Genomic DNA, 12,098 nt, shown 5'->3' on the forward strand with positions numbered 1-12,098 from the left:
TTATAAATGAGGAGATCATTATGTCTATATAACCCATTAGATTACCTGTTGCCAAAACAGTTTATGTTGACATTTTTTATGCAGTATATAATTAGCTTAAACAAACTGTGTGCCTCTGTAGTTCTTTTGGTATTACTGTACATCAGATCTGTAACCTCAAACATGTAAGCCAGTTTTTAACTGAGAAAATCCTGGACAAAGAACTTTAAGAAAGCTTTTGAAAATTCCGCAGACATCTATTAGAACCCCATGTTGGTTTCTCTTTTCAAGAACAAAGAGGTTCATTACCCCTTAGTCACATTTGGATGTATCATTTAATGTAAGCTATGCCAGGAGTTTGAGGACATGCAGGCATTCTCACTATTATATCTGCCACTTGCTGTTGCTTTGCACATGCAGACACACTTACAAGGGAGGTCTCAGACATCATGTCATAACTGGAAGCGTCAAACATCCCTATTTTTCTTTGGAAGAAAAAAAAAAGGTCTAAGGGTTTTTGGTTTTGGTGATGATTTTAAATAATATCAATTTCTTAGCTTTAGTTTAGTGACTGGAACCCTGCATTGTGTAGAAGTCTCAGAAAAGAGTGTTTCTGTCCAGCTAGCAGTCACATACTGACTAATGGCTGTCTTGTTATTTTAGACAGTCCACCTTCCTGAGTACAGGCTGTCATTCTTGCCAATCCAGGGTTCACCAACAAAAGCGCGATAGACATATGAGCCCCAACAAAACCGCGACGGACAAATGAGCGCCGACAAACCTGCTAACTGGTTTTCGACACAAAATCGCGAGAGAGGCCAAGAGAGTGGGACGCGTACGTGCGCATTATGTACACATTATGTGCTAGGTTATACAGTAACTGTTATAACTGCTGATGGCATGCCGCGAACAAATAACTCAGTCAAGGGTTGGCATAAAGCGTCGTATACAAAGCGGAATTACCAGCAGTCAGGCAGCCAGCCAGTCTAAATACGCTCAACTATCAAGACGTCTTGCTGCAATTTTTCCTACATATGCAGGGTGTGATCTTAAGGACTATCTGCGTGCTGTGCTGATGGCGTGCCGCGTCTCATAATATTGAGTTCTAAAATAAACATTATTATATATGCTTTATACTAGTAATTCATATTTAATGAAACTTTCGCGATTTTGTCGGCGCAATTTTGACGCCACGTTTTAATCGGCGCTATTTTGTCGGCGTTTATATGTCTATCGCGCAAATGTCGGGTCATACAATCTAGTGATATTTTTCTAAGTAGCAGCTGTAACCCTTTTTTCATTCCCCTGATCCCCTTATCCCGCCGATCTTTCAATTTTCTTTTTGACAATCTTGTGCGAACATTTTGTGCCACTTCTAACAACGACCCCAGAGTGTTCCCTATATGATGCCTGGTTAACTCATCCATTATTTCTGTTGATAAACTTCTCTTGAAAAGAGGTATGAGTGCCACTTCTTCCCATCCTGCTTTATTAGATAGCATCCTAAATTCCACAATGTATTCATAAATGGATTTGGAACCCTGACATCATTCTAACAGCCTATTAGCTAATACTTCAGAACACACTGGAACATTGAACATTTTTCTAAATTGTTGTACGGACAGTTCAAGAGAGGTACTGATTGTTTGGGGAGGGTTACGTCAGGAAGGGCATCTGGTGTAAAATTTCGCCAAATCAATGTGTGGACTACAATTTTGGATGATCCGCTGTGGCAACCCCAAACGGGAACAGCCGAAAGAAGAAGAAGACAGATTGTTTGAGTCATACTTTTTAGAAGCCCATTGCAACGACTTCTTACCCATTACTGACATTATAAATGCTATTCTTGTAAAGGCTGAGAGAACACATAGTTTTCTTGTGGTACATTATATGTACAATATTAGTTGTTGGTGTGTACTCTTTGATTTTTTTTCTGCACTTTTTTGTTGATTTTCAATTTAGGCCTCTTTGCTCTGCTTTTGAACTCTTTTTGGATTTCTATATTTGAGATTTTGTTTGATGTTAATGCTTACAGATCTTGTGAAGGCATCTCCTTCTGGGCCTTAAGTGTTTCACAGCATTTGTTTGTGAAATAAATCTTTAATTGTATAACAATTCTTTGCTTACCATTTTTGTTACACAAGCTGAAAGGTGACAGTGTCTCTTACTCTTGGAGAGGTAACCACAACATACAAGCAACATGGTAGAAGCATTCAGGTGAGGTCAGTTAGGGGAGCAAGCACTGGTACACTGCATTGCCTTACTCACCACACAATGAAACAGCTCGGGATTCAGTTTGTTAACTCTTCAGGCAGACATGCGGTCCAGTCCAACCCTCCAGAAATGGCCTTCTATCTGCCACAGCCAGGTGTTACGTGGGCGACCCCTTGGCCTGGTCCAGCTGCTCGGGTCCCCAACAATGAGGATCTTACGAGCCAGATCACCCACGGGGAAAAGCACCACATGGCCATAGTGTCGTAACTGATGCTCCCTCACAATGCAGGTCATGTGCCTCATTTGGGAATCCATGAGCAACACAAAGTCAAACCAACGGTGCCCAAGGATTCTCTGAAGAGACACACATGAAGGAGTCCAGTCTTCGTCTGTGGTCATTGGATAGCGTCCGTGTCTCGCAATCATATAACAAGACAGGAAGCACCAGGACTTAGACTTGGACCTTTGTCCTTTTGCAGAGATATTGGGAGTGCCACACACCCCTTTCTAGTGACCTCATGATTCCCGCCATGCTCTCCCAGTCCATCTACTGACTTCATAGGAAGAGTCACCAGAGACATGAATGTCACTGCTGAGGTCAGTAAACCTCTCAACGAGGTCGACACTCTCTCCGCAAAACAGACACACAGCTGATGGCTGTTCCCAAGAGGCCATTAAAGGCCTGGATCTAGAAAAATTGTTACATAGAAATTAATACGTATAAAAAACTAATATAAACACGTAATAATGTAAATAATAAGCATGAATAACAATATTAACATAAACATCAACAAAATGTTTAAAAAAAAAAACCTTATTTTTTTCTAGCTCACACTAAAATTCATATCCCATGTCACATACATGCACATGGGAGTCAGCTTAAGGGCACCAAACCACTGACGTCACTTCCATTATCCATCATCCTGGATCCCAATATGACCGGAAGTTCAGCCATTTTGAAACAGTTCAATTCTGATCTCCCATCTGAAAAAATGTTTTTATTGTTATCTCCTTTCAATTATATGTGGTCACTAGAGTGGGGCCTTAACCTTTTGGTGTTGTTTTGTTTCCTTTTTATACCTATCTATTTCAAAGCATCACCATTAACTAGCTCCTCTCATGAATATAACAGCTAATGGTCACACAGTATGCATAATCTTTTCTTATATTCCAAATCGTAACCTCAGATCTTCAAATGAGTGTCTGCTTAGAATTCCAAGAGCTAATCTTAAAAGAAGTGGTGAGGCGGGCGGGCGGCCTCCTGCTGTTATGCACCTCAAATCTGGAATAGCCTGCCAATAGGAATTTGCCAGGCTAATACAGTGGAGCACTTTGAAACACTGCTGAAAACACATTACTTTAACATGGCCTTCTCATAACTTCATTTTAATTTAATCCTGATACTCTGTATATTCAATTATTTATCATAACTATTCATGATGGCTCTAAAATCCATACTAACCTCTGCTCTCTCTTCTGTTTTCTGTGGTGGCGACCTGCGCCACCACCACCTAATCAAAGCACCATGATGTTCCTACAGTGATGGATTAAAAACCAGAAGTCTACACGACCGTCATCATCAAGCCCTTCCATGAGAACCCTAAATACAAAAAGGACTGTTTCATTTATTTTAGGTAGAATTCCCACAGGGGACTGGGTGGTCTCATGGCCTGGAACCCCTGCAGAGTTTATTTTTTCTCCAGCCGTCTGGTTTTTATTTTTTCTGTCCTCCCTGACCATCGCACCTTACTCTTATTCGATGTTAATTAGTGTTGTCTTATTCTAATTCTTACTTTGTCTTTTATTTCTCTTTTCTTCATCATGTAAAGCACTTTGAGCTACATTATTTGTATGAAAATGTGCTATAGAAGTAAATTTTGTTGTTGTTGTTTTCTGTTTATGACCTTTTTCTTTTTTTTTTTCTGAACATGAAATTATGTAGTACCTGGCCTGTTTCACTAGAAATGTAATACCAGTAAAGAAATTATTTTTATTTATTTTTTTCTGCTGTTTAGAGCATGGCAGGATGATCTTCTCTGCACGACTTCACCTGTTATGCTTTTTTAATAGCATGGCAATGAAAAAAAGCATTAAATTGTATATAAATGATACAATTATATTCTAAATTGGATATATTACATTCCGTAACAAATAGAACTGGCGAACATGTGAAGATCATCTTATTACAGTTACCTTTATTAATATGGTAAATCAACTTCAAGGCTTCTTTTTGAGTTTTCAAAATTATTGTGAATTTCAAATTGGCAGAGAGTGCTGCCCAAGGATATATTAGCGGAAAAATATTTTTTATATAACTAAAAACTACTCAATTCTAAAAGCAAGACCATAAAATCTATAAAAGCAAAAAACAAATCATTTGATGATATTTGTATATACAGAAAGGTGACCTAACTCTATTTTTTTATGAGCTTCAGTTCATTTTAACACAGAATTTGAGCCGTGAAGGTGCCTTTCAGTAGTGTCGCCTAAAGACAGACAGGAGACGTCTTAAAGGGAGCTCTTAAACTTTTGAGTTTACAAACAAGTCAAAAGCTTTTCTTCAGTGATTGACGCATATAGTGACACCCAGAAAGCATGGTTTTCTAGTAGGCGTTTGTTTCTATGAGCTCATTTTATGTTCTAAAAATAGAATTTCTACTCATTATGCACGTCTGGTGACTGGCAAGAGTTTCTGAATATATGTTAAGATTGCCAAAGTGGGGGCAGGGAATTAATGATGTTTTCGAAAGTATGAATGAAATGAACCATCCCACTATCTACGCTTAACAACTTTTACTTTTTTTGGGCGGAGCATGAAACATGATTCATTTTATGTACAGTATTGCCTAGATGTACTTGTAGTATATCCTCAGTATTAGTTGCCAAGGCTGCTCTTTGGCTGCGCTCCACCCAACAAGCTTGTTTTCCCACGACTGAACTATCTTTTAAAGTGAGGCACGTGATTCACCCTACAGAGTTTGCCAGAGCTCTGCTCCTCCCTAACAATGAGCAATACACAATCCATGATCCATGGCAAAAAATTGTGCTACGATAAAAAAAAAAATAAATGTTGCAATACATTTTGATGATGAGGGTATTCATTTTTAATTTTGCACTCATAATATTATCCACTGTTTAAAGTTTCGGCATGAGCAGAATACACAAATGGCAGAAAAAAAGCTCCAAAATGGAATGATTACCCATTTCAGGACACTAGGGGAAATGTTCAGGGCCTAACCTGACATCTCCAGGGCCCAATCAAGCACAAGGGGCTAATTTAAGTTCACTAGTTATTCTAACATGCGTGCTTTTAGGATAACATAATATACTATAACTTTAGCAAACCCATTAGTTTAATTCAAGGTCATGAGAAGAAGGAGCTTATTATGATGACACATATATAGCTACAGGAGAGTTATGCCAGATTTACATTAACAATTTACTTCTATGTGCTTAGCACATGCTTTTATCCAAAGCGACTTACAAAAGAGGTCAACATAATGGAGTAAACATCAGTCTGTTTGGAAACAAGAGTTGCAGGACACACAGGGTACATCACAAGTGAAGAGCTCAGAGCAGAATAAAAGCTGGTTCTAGATTACAAGACCTTACTGCTAATATCAGACAGAAATTCACCAAACCATAGCCTTTAAAGCTTGTTAAGCATGTGAAAGAAAGCTGAACTGCTTGCAAGCTATTAAGTGTTAAGAGTTGTTTTGCTATAACAGGAAGGTTATTCATGCAGGCGTCTGTCATAAGACAGGTTGCAGTAAGCTGACATAAGACAACTTCCTTCTTTAGGAATGCATCTGTTAGACACAGGAAAGATGACGTTTCCTTTTTTGGGGACCCTCTTGACATATACACAAAAAAGAAACGGTTAGCCAAATTGATTAAATGCTTAGATGCTGTTTCATAAGTAAGGGGGAGGGAGGGAAATGAATATTAAAAGCAGATTGAAACTGGAAAACTTTGCTCTTCTGCTTTGCAAAGCATGAATCCATGTACTCATCTGTGACTGAATAAAGACTGATTGATTAAACTATTCCTATCTTCCTTGGGGTTACTTCCACAAGCACACTGAGTAAGTCAGCAGGAAGAGGAGAGCTCATTCCACCAGCTAGAAATTACACACGAAAGACTGTTAGCAGACCTGAGCGATTGGAAAAGAGCAGAGGATCTGACAAGTTTCTCCATATATACAGTCATATAAAAACGTTTGGGAACCCCTCTCAGCCTGCATAATAATTGACTCTTCTTTCAACAAAACAGATAACAGTGGTATATCTTTCATTAACTAGGAACATCTGAGCACTGGGGTGTTTTCCGAACAAAGATTTTTAGTGAAGCAGTATTTAGTTGTATGAAATTAAATCAAATGTGAAAAACTGGCTGTGCAAAAATGTGAGTCCCCTTGTAATTTTACTGATCTAAATGCATGTCACTGCTCAATGCTGATTACTTGCAACACCAAATTGGTTGGATGAGCTCGTTAAGCCTTGAACTTCAGAGACAGGTGTGTCCAATCATGAGTGGTAAAAGGTATTTAAGGTGGTCAATTGCAAGTTGGGCTTCCTTCCCTTTGACTAAACTCTAAAATGTGACAGCAGGGGATCCTCAAAGCAACTCTCAAAAGATCTGAAAACAAAGATTGTTGAGTATCATGGATTAGGGGAAGGCTACAAAAAGCTGTCTCAGAGGTTTAAACTGTCAGTTTCAACTGTAAGGAATGGAATCAGGAAATGGAAGGCCACAGGCACAGTTGCTGTTAAACCAACTCCGGTCTGGCAGGCCAAGAAAAACACAGGAGCGGCATATGGAGAGGCAGGATTGTGAGAATGGTTACAGACAACCACAGATCACCTACAAAGACATGCAAGAACATCTCGCTCCAGATGGTGTATCTGTACATCGTTCTACAATTCAGCACAATTTGCACAAACAACATCTGTATGGCAGGGTTATGAGAAAGAAGCCCTTTCTGCACTCACACCACAAACAGAGTCGCTTGTTGTATGCAAATGCTTATTTAGACAAGCCAGATTTATTTTGGAACAAAGTGCTTTGGACTGATGAGACAAAAATGGAGTTATTTGGTCAGAACAAAAAGCACTTTGCATGGCGGAAGAAGAACACTGCATTCTAAGAAAAACACCTGCTACCTTCTATCAAATTTTTTGGAAGTTCCATCATGCTGTGGGGCTGTGTGGCTCGTTCAGGGACTGGGGCCCTTGTTAAAGTCGAAAGTTTGATGAATTCAACCCATTATCAACACATTCTTCAGGATAATGTTCAAGCATCAGTCACAAAGTTGAAGTTACGCAGGGGTTGGATATTCCAACAAGACAATGACCCAAAACACAGTTTGAAATCTACAAAAGCATTCATGCAGAGGAAGAAGTACAAGGTTCTGGAATGGCCGTCACAGTCCCCTGACTTGAATATCATTGAAAATCTATGGGATGATTTGAAGCAGGATGTCCATGCTCAGCAGCCATCAAATTTAAATGAACTGGAGAGATTTTGTATGGAAGAATGGTCAAAAATACTTCCATCCAGAATCCAGACACTCAAAGGCTATAGGAGGCGTCTAGAGGCTGTTATATTTGCAAAAGGAGGCTCAACTAAGTATTGATGTCATATCTCTGTTGGGGTTCCCAAATGTATGCACCTATCTAATTTTGTTATGATGCATATTGCATGTTTTCTGTTAAAAAACTTAATGTCACTGCTGAAATACTACTGTTTCCGTAAGGCATGTCAGCTATTAAAAGGAAGTTGCTACTTTGAAAGCTCCGCCAATGATAAACAAAAATCCAAAGAATTAAGAGGGGTTCCCAAACTTTTTCATATGACTGTATACTGTAGAAGCAAATCCACTCACTACTCTGTAACTCAGATGGCGTCTTCAATCACCAGTACAACACGCTCAATCTACGGAGGAAATAAAGAAATATGTCAGTCACAGCTACTTCCTTTACAGGCATCATTTACATTCTAGTTGCTATGAAGATGGAGCCTGTTATGGTAACATAGGCAACAAAGCAGGAAATAGCTGTAAACAAGGTGTCAGTATATCATAGGGCACATTCACGTACACACCCACACTTACACTGAAGTGAGACCAGTGTGGAGCTAGTAGCTAAATTAACCCTAGATCTTTGAGTATGTAGGAGGAAAATCGAAGTATCCAGAGTAAAGACACTGGCCACACAAACGATGACCGAATGCAAAATATTGGGTTAGTGAGCAAGCAGCACTAACCACTGCACATAATACAAATTCTAACAATATAATTAATAATATATGCATGTACATTTTTTACATGGATTAAAGATTACAATTAAGAAAAATGCTTGATTTTATGTAAAGACAGTAATTCTATCCTTGTGATAACAGTAATGAAAATATAATGAAGTGTGTAGCTCAAGACAGAAAAAGACATAAAAGCTAATTAGAAAGAAATAGTGAAATGCATAGAATAGGATTTAGTGTTTATAGAAAGAATTTTTAAAGAAACAAAAAAAAGCACAAAAGAAACAAACCTTTATATGTAGGATTAGAAAGAAGACAAAAAAGCACAAGGTATCTAATGTCTATATGTAACTCTACTTATGGGACTACTGCCTCACAACCCCTTCAAACTTGCCTTAAAATCCCTGGCTCATTCCATGGCTGTGTAAGTAATTACACATGAGGGTACAGTCTGCCTGATTTCACAGTTCACACACTTTCATTCTGTTTGCAACACAAATAGCAACGGAAACTGAGACAACACAGGGGCTGTTTTTTTTTTTCATAGCTCCCTATTAAATGCTAGTGAGTTGTGAAGAATCTCAAAACCATGTGTAACCTTCACAGTGTCATGATTTGCATTTTGATTGTCATTTTTTGTTTCTGATAGTTCCTTAGTTTTTTATTTTTTTTATTTTGAAAGACCAAGGGAAATATTGGTTTCTTTTATTTCAATTTCTGCCCATTTTGTACAATATTAAAAACAAATAATGTTTTACCACAGTACATTGTTATTGTAGCTGCGTTTTTCCAAAATTACCAAAGTTCAGCAGCTCTGACTCACAAAATGGGATTCAACAAAGGCCTGACATGCAGAAATGATTCCACAGACAAAATATCTTCGTTTTTAAAAGTTTAATTAAGTTTCGTAGTAAAACAGTTCACACAAAAAAGAAAATTAAAATAGCAAAAAAGGAAAAAAATCATGTTAAGAAAAGTTCAGTCCATCCATTTTCCAACCCGCTGAATGCAATCACAGGGGTCTGCTGACAACCACAAGACCTCTGATGTCACTTCTGGTTTCTGACCTTCTGGATCTGCCCCTTCGGCTTGCTCAGCCTCATAACCTGCTCCACTGGCATCTGGGGACCTTCAAGACAATAATCGCCTCTGAAAATATATTCTGCTGGAACTGTGTGTGTGTCTTGTGTCTTTTTTCCATCAATCATAGGGGATCATATGTAGTACCCCTAATCCTTTGCGATCTTATTTTTGTACTTTATTCTTTCTGTTTATATATATATATTTATATATATATATATATATATATATATATATATATATATATATATATATATATATATATATATTTATTTATTTATCTATCTACGTATTTAAATGTTTATTTAAAGAGCTTCTATAAAAAGCAAAATTTTCTATCTATCTATCTATCTATCTATCTATTGTGGCAGATGGTCGGGTCGCCCCTTCAGTATATGTTCAGGGGGAGCAACCATGGACTATTCAATACCTGGATGCTAGGTGGCAACCCCCCTGGGTTGGAGCAGTGCCTCGGTCTCCTGCAGGGCTCCATGGGAATTGGAGTTTGGTGCAGCCCTGTTGCGTCCCACAGGCGCCACCATGGGGTGCTGCAGCTGGGACCCCTGAGCCCTTATGGGCAGTGTTTTCACCACACCCGAAAGTGCAGCCGGAACTCGGCAATCAAGCACCTGGAGCACTTCCGGGTGCCTTATAAAAGGAGCCAGCATCCACCACTGAGGAGGCTCAGTCGGGAGGAGGAGGAGAACAATGCTTGCCGAGAGGAGTGGTGGTGAAGAGTGTGCTTTAATTGGTTTTGTTGGTGTGCTTTGAGACTGTACTGCCTGTGGGTCACGGGGAAGATGTGCCCCACAGGTGAAGAGAAATAAATCATTTTAGTTGATTTTAACGAGCCTTCGCTGTCAGTCTGTGTCGGGTTGGGCACATATATAGCACCTTTATCACACTATCCATCTATCTATCTATCTATCTATCTATCTATCTATCTATCTATCTATCTATCTATCTATCTATCTATCTATCTATCTATGTGCCTAACAACATAAATAAAGCTTATTTTAATTACATTTGTTAAATTTAAGAAATTAGATAAATTGAATTCTCTGCTCTGTTGTCAATTTTAATAGTTCAATTTCATAACAGGCAGATCATTATGAAAATAAAGCCCATCTGTAAATGGAAAAAGGTGAAAAGAAAAGCAAACTGCCAGGAAAAAGATTGAAAGTTTTAATTTAGCTTATTTCACTTCCCGTAATGAAATTCTACACACTTCTTGTATATTACTTACACATTAGCCTGATGTTGGCTGGAATTTTTTGGAGGTATGTAAATGCCACTGGGAGGAAGCAAATGAACTTCTGGTATCTTTAGAAGAAACTGAAACTCTGTTATCAGCATTTAACTAGTTTTAATTTACTTGGGTAGAGCAAATATGGTAACAAATTCTTACTAGGGATCTCTTTGTTGATCTGATACTTAATTTAATCTGCTCACTCAGACTAATCCCAGTCTGTGTAGGCAAACTTGAAACTTCATGTCTCTTCTGGACATCATTGTCTTAAGTGTTTGACTTTGCAAAAAAGAATGTACCGGGCAACAGGCAATCCATGCTAGAGATCATTCCATTCTTTGTTTCATTTCTGGGTGTAGTGTAGCCATATTAAGAGATGTCTTTTGTGCCCCTTTACTGTGATTCACTCTCAGATGAGAGGAAGGAGAGTTGCTTATCTTCACTGGAAAGGTTCAAATGCCTTGCAGCTTATTACAACAGTCATAATAGATAGATAGATAGATAGATAGATAGATAAAGGGGAAATTCACATAATTCACATAATCCAGCAGCAGTATACTGATACAAAAAACAATATTAAATTAAATAGTAATAAAATGCATGTAAAAGCAGACAATAACTTTGAGTAATGTTCGCATTTACTCCCCCGGGTGGAATTGAAGAGTCGCATAGTGTGGGTGAGGAACGATCTCCTCAGTCTGTCAGTGGATAATATGCATGGCTAAGGTCACAGATGGTGCTTAGGAAGAATTTATCACACTGAACTTTAGTGGAAAATCCATCCATCCATTTTCCAACCCGCTGAATCTGAACACAGGGTCACGGGGGTCTGCTGGAGCCAATCCCAGCCAACACAGGGCACAAGGCAGGAACCAATCCTGGGCAGGGTGCCAACCCACCACAGTAGTGGAAAATGCAAGTAAAAAATATAGGGACATTGGGAAATTAGAAAAATGTTGATGAGAACAGGCCATTCAGTCCATCGAAGCTAATACTACACACCTAATTTCTCCAAAAAATAACATCACATTCATAACAATTGAACATGCTGTTCAGGTCAGTCCGATCTGTTGAAACATGGTCTTATCCTTTTGGGGGACACTGATAAAGCTAGACCTTGCAACTGCACTCCTTAAACCCAGACTCTCTAGCACAGCTCAGCTTCACACATGTGCAGATCTCTTTCATCTGGAGCTAGGACGTTCCCTGCCCTGTGCAGCATTGGTAGTTCCTTGTCCTGGTAAGCTCTTGCTAACAGGGCACAGAAGCTTCAAGGTATTACAGGGTATTGTTGAATTTCAAACCTACAACATTATCATTA

Source organism: Polypterus senegalus, chromosome 10 (assembly GCF_016835505.1).
Source record: "Polypterus senegalus isolate Bchr_013 chromosome 10, ASM1683550v1, whole genome shotgun sequence".
NCBI classification, from domain to species: Eukaryota; Metazoa; Chordata; class Cladistia; order Polypteriformes; family Polypteridae; genus Polypterus; species Polypterus senegalus.